This window comes from Portunus trituberculatus, chromosome 32 (assembly GCF_017591435.1).
Source record: "Portunus trituberculatus isolate SZX2019 chromosome 32, ASM1759143v1, whole genome shotgun sequence".
NCBI lineage: Eukaryota > Metazoa > Arthropoda > Malacostraca > Decapoda > Portunidae > Portunus > Portunus trituberculatus.
In genome coordinates this window covers 5,796,527-5,809,524 of record NC_059286.1, presented here as the reverse complement: position 1 = coordinate 5,809,524, position 12,998 = coordinate 5,796,527, and the positions used below count along the sequence as shown (strand labels likewise).

Genomic DNA, 12,998 nt, shown 5'->3' with positions numbered 1-12,998 from the left:
AAAAAAAAAAACGACAACTTGAAATACTAGTTCCCTTAAAGATTGATATAGAATTAACAAAAAATCTCGAACAAAATGTCTTGAAACATCCTTCATAAAAAAAAGACAACTCGTAGGAAGATAGAAATACAGAAGCAGGCAGGGAGTTCCGAGTTTATCAGAGAAGGTATGAATGATTGAGAGTACTGGTGAACTCTTGTATTTGAGAGTTGGTCAGAATAGGAACTTGGCGAACATAATATTGCTACACGTGGATATATCTCTGCCATCACGAATGACAGAGACACTTGTGGCCTAAACGGTGCCGGTAACAAGTGTCTCGAGTAACAAACGTGTATTTGGACTCAGCTCGATGTGTCTTTAGGATTATATAACCTGAGACCAATATGTGCTGAGAGCTATCCCTCCCTGTACAAAGTGACTGTCTAGTATGGCTCCCTAAGTGTGTCGGTTAATCTCTGTCTCTCTCTCTCTCTCTCTCTCTCTCTCTCTCTCTCTCTCTCTCTCTCTCTCTCTTTCCTTCTTTCTTTTCCTTTTACCAGTTTTATTCTTCATTTTCTCCACTTCGCCTTTGCTTTTTCTCCAGTTTTCTTTTCTTTTCCATCTTAATTCACTCTCTTATGGTTCTTGTTCTTGTTCTTGTTGTTGGTGTTCTTCCTTTTCATCATTTTCCACATTTCTCCTATTTTCCAACTCTCTCTCTCTCTCTCTCTCTCTCTCTCTCTCTCTCTCTCTCTCTCTCTCTCTCTCTCTCTCTCTCTCTCTCTCTCTCTCTCTCTCTCTCTCTCTCTCTCTCTCTCTCTCTCTCTCTCTCTCTCTCTCTCTCTCTGTCTCTGTGCGTGTGTGTGTGTGTGTGTGTGTGTGTGTGTGTGTGTGTGTGTGTGTGTGTGTGTGTGTGTGTGTGTGTGTGAATATAATATAATAGAATAAAATACATTTATTGCTCAGACTTTTACAGAAAAAGTATGGATCACAGCCCCTGTATAACAGGATATAATATCAAGCCTTTATCTAAACAGCCTTAAAACTAAATTAATAAATTGAGCCAAATTGTTTAACATTTGTACATTTTTACTTTGCATCAATTTAATGAATTTTCTGTGACTTGGGTTCATTCGGTAATAATCTGATATGTACTTATTTCTCATCTGAACAATATCTTGATTTTCACATGTTAACAAAACATGATATTCGTCTCCGATTTGTTCACCGGTACATTCATCACAATACCGTTCTTCTCTTCTAATATCACGGTACCAACCACTAACAACTGGTAGTCGATTATTTCCTGTGCGGATCTTACTTATATTGCTGCGATTTGTTTTACCTAGTGTGTGTGTGTGTCTTTGTATAGTTTTATCTTATCTAATTACAGATAGAGTCATTCTCACCGCAAACTTATCGTCTTAATCTTGAAAACTAAAAGCATTAATAACCACAAGGCACAAATAAAACACTAACACAATCTTCATTACAATATTCACACACCTGAGAACGAATCGCAAACAGGTGGATAGTCATTACTGTAGACATTAAACTCACCTTCCCTCGCTGTATTCTGGGAGTGGTAGGAAAAACAGGCAAGAATCCAAGAGTTGTTTGTCCTGGTGACCTTGGGGCCGGGTCTCAGCGCATGCCTCGTCCCAGATGATTGGTTGGCAGGCATCAGGCACGCTCATACCCGCGCTTTCTATTGGTTAGATGTGAGTTTGGTCTTGCGACTGGTTTCTTGTTCTTCCACCGGCTTATCACAAGTTGGGAAATGTGCGGAACCTTTGCACACACACACACACACACACACACACACACACACACACACACACACACACACACACACACACACACACAGAGAGAGAGAGAGAGAGAGAGAGAGAGAGAGAGAGAGAGAGAGAGAGAGAGAGAGAGAGAGAGAGAGACACACACACACACAGAGAGAGAGAGAGAGAGAGAGAGAGAGAGAGAGAGAGGAAAAAAAAAAAAAACTTGGGAGCAAATATTTCGAAACCTGTCTATTGTGTATCTTTACAATTGAGATACTGGTCCTTAGTATTGGAACCCATTAAGACGACACGTGACTCGATCCTAATACGGCAACAAAGAAAGAGAGTCACAATTTAACTATCAAACCTATAGAGGGCACATGTTGTTGGTATTATGTGGATTCCAACTCCCTTTAGAATCTTGTAGAGTGAAAGGAACTGAAGAAATGTTTAACCTGCCATTAATTCAAGGTTTGCTCATTTCTTTTTGGAATGCGGCAAGTAAAGAAAGATTAATCCAGAAGGGAGCATTTCGTGTGTCTTGATCCCTTCAGTACCATGACCCGTTTTTATATCTATTCAGGTTACTATTTGGTGGTTTTATACAGCTTCAGAAACTTACATAGGGATTAAAATGGTGAAGATTCTGGCCTTTAATCTTCTGACCTCCATAGACCCTTCCCTAATGTCAATAAAATGGTCTAGTACACAAATCTCAAGGTAAAAATGTGTCCCAGTATTGAAGGTAAAGAAAGATTTATTCACAAGGAAACATTTCGTGTGGCTTAATTGATGCGTGTCACCGTTCTGAGATTATCGTCGTATGGGTTTGCGTGTTCGATAACCACCCGCCACCTTCCATCTGTCATGTAGCTCCCGCGCTCAGGGCCAAGGTAAGAGGTTGAAAAACTGGTCCAGACATACTCATCCCTGTGACTACTGGCGAAAACTTGATTATGGCTTCTGTCGATCCCTCCTCCTCTTACCGTCTCCAGCTTTCTTGTTCAATAACGAGCTGTTTCCCACGGTAATACCAGTAATCTGCGTGTTTTTTGTTTGTCTCCGCGGTGTTTTTTTTTTTTAGGTTTCTTTATTCTCCATTGATTCACTTTTCGTTTTGTGTTGTTGCTTTGTGGATCAATTGTCTTTTTTTATATATCTTATTCCCGTCTCGAATCAATTTTGTACTTTTCGTTACTTACTTTTTGTCTCTTGGTCTTTCCTCACTATTCATCATTTCTCAACATTTTGTCACCCATTTTCTTTATGTTTTTTGTCCTTCAGATTTTTCTCGTTACTTGTTTTGTCAGCTTGTGGGTCAGTTGTCTTTTTTTTTGTTGCTCACGTCAGAAAGATGAAATGCTCTTTAGTTTTTCGATCTGTCAAGCACGAAAAGGCATACTTCAATTTAGATGCTGTTAAATAAAAAGTGCAGGAAGTTATTATTGGATAACTGATGACCTGATATCGTTATCACGATAGATTGTCGAGATAATATATTGTGCTGACGGTTATCTTGGTGATAATAAGTATGATGTAAATAATAACAAAGAGAAAACATGAGTAGAGGCGAAGTGAAGCTTTGCACTATGTATGCAGCGCCTCCGCTACAGTGAGTGTTGCGGTGGATCAGTCTTCATGACGGGTGAGGATGGCTGGCTCCCGCTCCAGCACCGCCTCCTGCTCCGTGATGTAGGCCAGCCAGCCGCCGCTACCCCACGCTACCCTGCCTCCTGCTGCGTCCAAAGGTTTCACGGCAAAATCCTTTGCCGGGTTCTCTTCTAAGTTTTCTGTCACTTGATGGTGAGTCATCCACAGACCAGTGTCCACAGTGGTGAGCAGTGGGTATCTCGAGTGGCGGTACCAAGCCACCCTCGCCACCTGGCCACCCCCAATCCTCTGGAACACTGGCGGCGTGGCCAGACTTAAGTCCACCCTCAGGATGCCGGCGCTGGGAATAGCTGTTGTTGCCTGGCGGGCTGGGAACGTCATTACCTGTGCTGGTGATTGCGGTGACCGCTTTGTGGATGGCCATGCGCTTGTTGATGACTCGGATGATGGTGAATCCACTGTTCGTGCAGGCGGTGTGTGCAGAGTTGCCGCGACCCCTGCCACGAAGAGAAATGGCCCCCTGCCGCTGGCCACAGCCAGAGATGACAGAGGGAAAGGGAAGGTCAGTTGTCTGTGCCTGGTAAATTTGCCCCTGGTGGTTGCGAAAGTGAATATCGCCCCTCTGTCGTCACCCACCAGCACCTCATTCCTCATGGGCGTGAGGCTGACACATGTTAGGCGGGACGCCTTGGGACGCCATCCAACAGGGTGGGTTCCGCGTTCTGCAAGGGTGTCACTGTTGCTTTTGCCTATGATATCATGAAAAATGTGCCGGGTAGGCTTGATGCCGACCTCAAAATCGAGATCAATTGTTCCTGCGCCGCGGTGGCACACGTAGACAAGGCGCGGCGCCCACGGCTGAAAGGTGCAATCACTGATTGGGCATTTAAACTCCACGCGGCACACTTCTAGCAAGTCACCAGCCTCGCTCATCTCGGACAAGCACACTTCTCTTTCCGTAACGGTGACCAGGCAGCTCACCTCCCTCTTCATCATGCTAAGGCCCACCCAGGTCACGGTGTCCCACATCATCTTGATAATGTGGCAGTCGGACGTGCCCACCACTCTGGGGACCAAGAAGCCACCGGGGCATGGCCGGAGGTGAAGGAGGTCACTCCTGAATGAATCCCCCGAAGAGGTGATTTCCGCCACTACCACGAGGCTGGGATAGGCACGGCTTCTCGTGGCCTTGGGCTTGCTAGTCGCGCCGTCCATAGCGGCTGTGATGCTTGGAGTGGGTGGGGTGCCAGCTGAGTGGTGGGTACTGCTGCCGCTGTTGGTGGGTGAGGCAAGCAGCGCCGGACAGATGGCAATGCCTGTGAACCTTTCTGTGTCGCGGGACTTCATGGTAAACCGCTCCGAATAATTGTGTTTATACATTATTACTATTATTATTATTATTATTATTATTATTATTATTATTATTGCTTTTGTTGTTGTTTTGTAGTTATTGTTATCATCATCATCATCATCATCACCATCACCATCACCATCATCATCATCATCATCATCATCATCATCATCATCATCATCATCATCATCATCATCATCGTCATCATCATCATCATCATCATCATCATCATCATCATCATCCTACTAAAGTCACTGAGGCATATCTGTGCTGCCGAAATAGTAAAGTTTTGTACAGTTCACTCACATACTGGCATCTGGAGTCAGCCAACATACTTGAGAGAGAGAGAGAGAGAGAGAGAGAGAGAGAGAGAGAGAGAGAGAGAGAGAGAGAGAGAGAGAGAGATGAAAGGTTGATAGCAGTAATAGTTATATTTACTATTCAGTAGTTGTAATGGTAACTGTTGTACGAGAGAGAGAGAGAGAGAGAGAGAGAGTGTTAATGTTGTCCAGTAAGGTGATGGTTTCACATTTCTCCTTTAGGTCAGGAGGCGAAGGCTCAAGTCCCAAAAGTGTGAAATATTTAGTTTATCCTCTCTCACCACTTCCATCACCACCACCATCACCACCACCACCACCACCACCACCACCACCACCACCACCACCACCACAACAACAACAACAACAACAACAACAACAACAACAACAACAACAACAACAAAAACAACAATAACAACAACAACCGCCTCTGTCATTTGCAAACTCTAAAAGAATAGTTCTTTAGGGGGGAGTTGAGCCAATCACAGGAAACTGAAGCCTTCACCTGGGTTGGCGTGTGTACATGGACTATAGCTATTTAGTCATGAATATAGGAGAAAGTAAAGTTTATGTAGGTTTTTCCATTTGGCAAGAACGAGAATGGTTTCATATCTAGATTAGAGTTTCTGTTTCTCCTCGGCACAGATGACATGGGTGCGCTGGTGACTGTCCCGCCTTGCCGAACTGGCTCTGAAGGAGACTGACGTTAATCTTGTTACTGGTGGACATTCCGTTGTAGGCGTGTTTGTGTTGCCCTCCATTCACGGAGAGGCTTCGGATTCAGATAATATTTTCCCTTCGCTCTCTCAGGAATCTTAGCATCGACGTTATTTACTTGTGATGAATATTTGTGCGTAGTAATTACACAGCGAATTAAAGGAGGTGGATGCTGACACAGGTGCATTAAAATTTATTTATTTATTCATATCATAGATTTTCTCATATCATAAAATCATTTTGCGATATATTTGCTTCTTCCTCAGTGACGATAAGTTTTCTGTTGCGAATGATAATGATTTAGCGATGACTTCACGGAACATGTTTCTTTATCGCCTTCAAATCACAAGTTTGTTTTGTTATCAGAGATCATAAGCTTTCCGTTGCAAATTGTATAGATTTAGGTATACGTAATTCGTTATCAGTCAGCATATTTATGTTTCGTCCTCAGTAAACATGCTTTTATTTAGTCTTTAAAGCATATGTTGCTGTTTTATCTTGATCATTAACTTTTCCTTATAAACAATATGGATTTAACTATTTGTATTACGTCTTTGGTGAACATATTTCTATTTTCTCTTTGCTAACATATTTTCATCTTGCCTCCACGGAATATGAAGGCATCCTCAGTGAAGAGTACCTGGCAGAGAGTGTCGTGAGAGGTGAGGCTTGGGCCGTGACCCGTGAGAAGCGGTCATCAGGTGCGCCTCTTCCCCAGAGTCCTGTATCGCCTGTCGTGACCAAAGATCCGGAGTCAATTGGCTTTGCTCCCTTAAAAGGACTACCGAGTGAATCAGCAGAATGTTTCTTCCCTTCATACACGAGAGGGATGTTAGTGAAGGGGTCAAGGACACGTCGCCATCTTAGTTCCGTGCTGCTCCGCCTCGTAATTCACAAAAAGCGTGACGTCCGCTTGAAGACCTCCCGTGTCCCTCTTGTTGTCTAAGATAATTTTGACGCACTTTTCCTTCCCTTATTCTCGCTGTTGGTCGATGATTCTGTCTTTTCAATGGATGTGCATGTTAATGTTTAAGGCGAATATTCTTTTACTTCTTGTTAATAGTTAAAAGTGTTAATAATTTTGTTAATAGTTTTGTTATGTATTTTCTGTTCAGAAAATACATAACATTTTCTGTTATGTATGTGAAATTTTAATACCGTCTTCTTATTGTAGCAAATGTATAGTTTAAATGAATATCTTCACGATTCTTATGGTTTTCTATGTTATTCTCTGACTTTTTGCTGTGAAGCGATAATAAAATCTTTTCAATGAACATCTTAAAGAATTTTCATTACTCTTCTCGTTTTGCATCAATTAAACAATATTTTCAGTTGCTGTCCGTGCGAGTTTTGACGCTTTTTCTCTTGACCTGTTCCAGAAGATCGATACAGTAACACTTTATTAATAGCATCAACGTATATGATCACAAGCGCATGAAAGGTCCCGAAATGAAATTGATTCGTGTCCCCAAGTCATCTCTGTTATTTACTTTTCACCGCCGTGTCTCATAGCCGTGTATGATGTGCCTGGTGGCCAATTATTATAGATCATCCCCGGCAGACCGATAAGAACTGCTCGTGTCACCGTCTTTCTTGTGTCGGTTTTTCTTTCTCTCTGTCTCCGAGCCACCCAATTAAAGACAGGTGTTTGGTAGCAAAGTTTTTTTTTTTTTTTCTTCCTTTCTTCCTCTCGAACAAAGATGAAATATGTGAAAAAGGTAGACGAAGGAGAAAGAAAAAGGAAAATTATGTATAAATAATGTAGAAGCTATATAAGAAAAGACAGAAATCCATGAAATTAGACTAAAGATAAGAAAAATTGAGCCAGATTCTGAATTTAAGATATCGTATATATGAATATCAATAAATAAAGTAAAATATAACACCATTAACATTTATGTAAGAGTAAATATTTTCTGCTTATATGTAAACAAGAACAATGTAAAAAATTGGAAATGAAAATTGTTTAAGGAAATCAAATAGTAAATATCCAAATGAAAGAAAGAGTGAATAGAAAGAAAAAAAGAACGAAAGGAAAAAAAAGAAAGAGCAGAAATAAATAAAGAAGGGACGAAAATAATGAAAAAAAGAGCGAAAATAAATAAAGAAAGAGAAAATAAAGAAAAAATGAGTGAAAAAGAAAAGGAAAGAGTTAAAAAAACAAAGAAAGAAAATAAACAAGGAAAGAATAAAAAGAGAAGAGTGAAAATAAATAAAGAGCGAAAAGAGAGAAAGAACGAAAAAAGAAAGAAAGAAAGCGAAAAGCAAGAAGGAGAAAGGAAAAAGAAAGGAAGAGCGAAAAAGAGAAATAACACCGAAAAATGGGTGAGAATCTATCGAAAACAATACCAAGGTTCATAGAAGCGTGCAATCGCAAAATAGAGACGTTGTTTGTTACAGTGAGAGAGCGAGTGAGTGAGCTGCAACAAGTTTACTATCTCTCTCTCTCTCTCTCTCTCTCTGACTGTCTCTCGATTAATTTCTCTTGTTTTTAAATCTTTCTATTTTTTATTTTCCTCTCTTCTCTCTCTCTCTCTCTCTCTCTCTCTCTCTCTCTCTCTCTCTCTCTCTCTCTCTCTCTCTCTGACTGTCTCTCGATTCATTTCTCTTGTTTTTAAATCTTTCTATTTTTTATTTTCCTCCTTTTGTCTCTCTCTCTCTCTCTCTCTCTCTCTCTCTCTCTCTCTCTCTCTCTCTCTCTCTCTCTCTCTCTCTCTCTCTCTCTCTCTCTCTCTCTCTCTCTCTCTCTCTCTCTCTCTCTCTCTCTCTCTCTCTCTCTATCTATCTATCTATCACTTTCTGTTTATATTTCCTTTGACGGAGCGAGGCGGAAACCAAGACGATGTTTGAAGTCACATTGCTTTTTCTGTATAATTATTTTTTGAAGACGGCGAGTCGAAGGAGAGACGTGAAGGGAGAAGTAAACATTCATTACCACTGATCAAGAGAAAGGAAAACACGCTGCTGTAAAAACAATTGCCTTCTATTCACTTGCATTTTGTCACGGGAATGAAAAGTTTGGTGGCGTTTACTTTGAGCTTGTTTTCATTTGGTTTCCTATATTTTGTAAAGGGTGGAAAAAAAAAAAGTGATTTAGTTTTATTATCATCTTATTAATCAAGTGCGCGGTTACATAGACACAGACGCAGAAAGACACACACACACACACACACACACACACACACACACACAGAGAGAGAGAGAGAGAGAGAGAGAGAGAGAGAGAGAGAGAGAGAGAGAGAGAGAGAGAGAGAGAGAGAGAGCCACATTATCATGCAACATTACCCTACATCATGCCACACAAACACACACACTGCATCGCACCACACCACACCACACCACACTACCACACATGAGCCCACCACAGCCACAGCAAATCACCACAATTCATATATCATTTCCCAATAAGATGTGACCTTCATCTCGAGTGTGTCTATTTCAAGCATCGTGACTTTTCTTCCAGCAATAACACTCACGGAAAAGCAGAACGGAGAGAAAGGGACGGAAAGGACACGCGAAAAAAGAATCCCACACAGTCCGAAATGGAAGATAATTTAATGATAAGTACCTCAGGATTCACGGAAATCACGGGAAAAATGGAGGAAAAGGAGAAAGACGAAAAAAAAGGAATAATAAAAAGGAAGTCGATATGAATAATGAGATAAAAAAAATCTAAAAGAATAAATAAAAAGTTTAGGGAATAAATAGATCCAGTCATAAGTACTTGAAGAGAGAGAGAGAGAGAGAGAGAGAGAGAGAGAGAGAGAGAGAGAGAGAGAGAGAGAGAGAGAAGTAAGGAAAGAAACCAGGACGAAAGGAAGAAAACAAAAAACAATGGGCAGTTAGAAAAGATGCGAATAACACGCAAAAGAAGAATTCCACACAGTTTAAGGAGCGAATAACTTTAACAATAAGCACCTGCAGATATATAGCCTCCCGGAAGTCACCAGATACCATAATGGCAGTGGCGGGTAGTAGGCACGCACAAAACCACTCCCGGAGACCCAAACACAGCGCTAGAAGCCGCCGGAAAGTCGTGGGGAACGGGCACAAGCTTCAGCCTCACGCGAGCGGACGTGGAACAAATTGCAATCACTAAGGCTTACTCCAATTGGTTTGCAATAAATCAATAATCAAATCCTATGAATCCCCGAAGGGTTTACGGCGAAGTGAGCAGCGTTGCGAGTGGTGCCATTGGATTATTGACTTGGTGAGGGGCAAAACCGCAGGAATGAGGAGGTAGAGGAGGGAGAGAAGAAGAAGGAGGAGGAGAGAAAAGGCCTGTGGTGTAGCTTCAAGGAAGAAGCAAGACGAGGGGTAGAAGGAAAGAAGGAAGTAAGGGAAGGGACGTAATCTGAAGGGACAGAGAGAGAGAGAGAGAGAGAGAGAGAGAGAGAGAGAGAGAGAGAGAGAGAATTCTTAACATGTACTCTTGTTTATTGGCCTGTAAACATCTCTCTCTCTCTCTCTCTCTCTCTCTCTCTCTCTCTCTCTCTCTCTCTCTCTCTCTCCTTCGCGACAGAGTATTGAAGTAACAGCAAACATCAAGAAATACAACAATTACGCGCATATGTTAACTGCACGTGGAAGGAACTGAAGGCTTAACACGATCTGCTGACCTTTGGATTAACTTGCAATAACATGGACAACATTAAATCAGTGAATATATGCTTAAAAAAACTAAAGGAAGAGAAAAAAATCCAGCAGAGACGATGTAGTTGATAATAATAACAACAATAATGAGTCGCAATGATGGTAATATTGATAACAGTATCTGGGAGAGCACAGGATGTATTAAATGTAACTCGAAAAGTGCTACCGATATTTTTCCTCGGACTTAATGCTATTCCCTGAGGAGTCATACGTGTACCATTGTCGGGGTCAGCGAGGTGGCGCCCCGGGCTGTGATCAAGGGAAATGTAAACGTGTACCTAATGTGGAAATGTAATGTGTTGTGCTGTATGTGGCATTGTATTTGTATTATTTGATGCATAATTCCTACGCCCCTCCAGCACGCAGAGAGAGAGAGAGAGAGAGAGAGAGAGAGAGAGAGAGAGAGAGAGAGAGAGAGAGAGAGAGAGAGAGAGAGAGAGAGAGAGAGAGAGAGAGAGAGAGAGAGAGAGAGAGAGAGAGAGAGAGAGAGAGAGAGAGAGAGAGAGAGAGAGAGAGAGAGAGAGAGAGAGAGAGAGAGAGAGAGAGAGAGAGAGAGAGAGAGAGAGAGAGAGAGAGAGAGAGAGAGAGAGAGAGAGAGAGAGAGAGAGAGAGAGAGAGAGAGAGAGAGAGAGAGAGGCAAAATGAAGGTTAAAGGGAAGAGTACACACCTGGAGATAAAGGTAAATGGCAGGTACGGAGGAATTCAATGAGGCGAGGAGGTAAGGAGGGAAGGCAGCAGGGAAGGCAGCAAGCAAGCCTGAGGACACCCTGGATAACGCTGTAAAAATCTCCACCCCAGTAGTGAGAGAATGGTGGGGAATGGTGTGGAGGGAGTGCCGGTGAGTATTTATGAGGGATAATGAAAGGTGACGTGTATGTCTAACGAGCGAGATGAAAATTTTACGTCCAGTACAAAATGGTAATGGGTTTTCTGATCGATAATTCTGAATATTACACAGGGGTATTTATGAGAAGGGTAATGAAAGGTGAGATTATGGAAATGTTTTTAGTTTTCTTCTTCTTTACTGTTTTTTTCAATTTTTTTATTTTATTTTTTTCTTTTCTTTTTTTCATGTCAGTACCTCCGCCTCTCTTCTTTCTCTCCATCTCCAAATTCATCCATTGTCAGATTACGGAAAATGTTTAGGATTTTTTCTTCATCTTTGCTCTGATACATTTTTCACTTCTCTTCTATTCTCCTTATTCCATTTTTTTTCATATCAATACCTCTGCTTCTCTTCTTTCTCTCCATCTCCAAATTCATTCATTGTCGGAGATTAGAGAAAATGTTTAGCGTATTTTCATATCATTAACCCCGCCTCTTTTCTTACTCTTCATCTCCATCTTCTATTGTCAGATGTTACAGAAAATTTTTAGGCTTTTTCTTCATCTTTGCTCTGTTACTTTTTTTTTTTTTTTTTTTTCCTTATTCCTTTTTTTCTTATCAATATATCGGCCTCTCTTCTTTCCTTCTATCTCCGTCTTCATCCATTTGACGTCAGATTAACAGTGGAAATCATGAGGCAGTAGATGTAAAGAGAAATAGAATGCAATAATAGATGCGTTAACAAAATTGTGGTTCTATTGTAAACATCTATCGCAAAACAAGCAATGTGTATGCCTATCGAATGGCCTCTGACCTGAAATAAGCAAGTAATGACCACGCCTGTCACTCACCTTCACGAACTTTCCAGCCCTCGCACTCCCCCGCCTCTCGCTCTTGTATGACTGCTCCTCTCATTCTCCCTCGTTTCCCTCAGTCCTTGACTCCTCTTACTCTTCATTAGTTTTCTCACTTCTTAAGGAGAGGAGAACGGGGTGTAGCTCAGTGGTAGAGCGTTCGCTTTGCATGTGAAAGGCCCCGGGTTCGATCCCCGGCACCTCCACACTGTTATCATTATATATATTTTTTTTTTCTAGACAACTTTTCAGGTATGGGCAAATCAGGCAAAGGAGATTTAGTGCAAGTGTAAAGTGCTTTCTATAGGGTATGGAAATGAAATTAGAACCCAACTTAATAGGTCGATTTTTTTTAAACGGTGTTAGTTGTTACTAATACTAATATAGCAAAAACTTAGTGACTCGTTTCTTTAACTATATTGTTAGCGTCACTCGTTGGAGACACCACAGGTTCCTATAATGATAATGGTATGTCCTAACCCGCCCAATAAGAAATACGAAAGATATTCGCGATTCATATGCGATTAAAAGTTGTATTTAAAATATAATAATATGTCAATATGCTTCTGTGCTAAGCAAAAATAGTGTCCGTCATGGAAGAGATTAAAGTGTTTATGAAGCCGCGTGGTCGGGCGCCTTTACCCATGTGAGTCATGGTTCACCCTGAGCTGATCAGCCGATACACTTAAGGTGTTGACTCCCATCACCCTCCAAGGTTTACTGCATCTTCACATGATCATTGCAACATTCAAGTGTTTCCAGTGCATGAAATATTATGTTTTAGTTACTTTGGGTCACAAATGTTACAAGTTTTAACAAGGATTTATCAAGCTTGGGCTAACAAACATTACCTATGGAATTTCTTTCGGATTTTTCTTCTGCAACAATATAATGTATTTATTTCATTTT

At 41.3% G+C, this 12,998-nt stretch overlaps 1 non-coding gene across 1 annotated transcript; it reads left to right on the top strand.

Annotated features, from left to right (window-relative positions):
• Window positions 1-12,217: 12,217 nt before the first annotated feature.
• On the top strand, window positions 12,218-12,295 carry Trnaa-ugc. Its single transcript has one exon. It is a non-coding gene; the product is annotated as a tRNA-Ala (tRNA).
• Window positions 12,296-12,998: the final 703 nt, after the last annotated feature.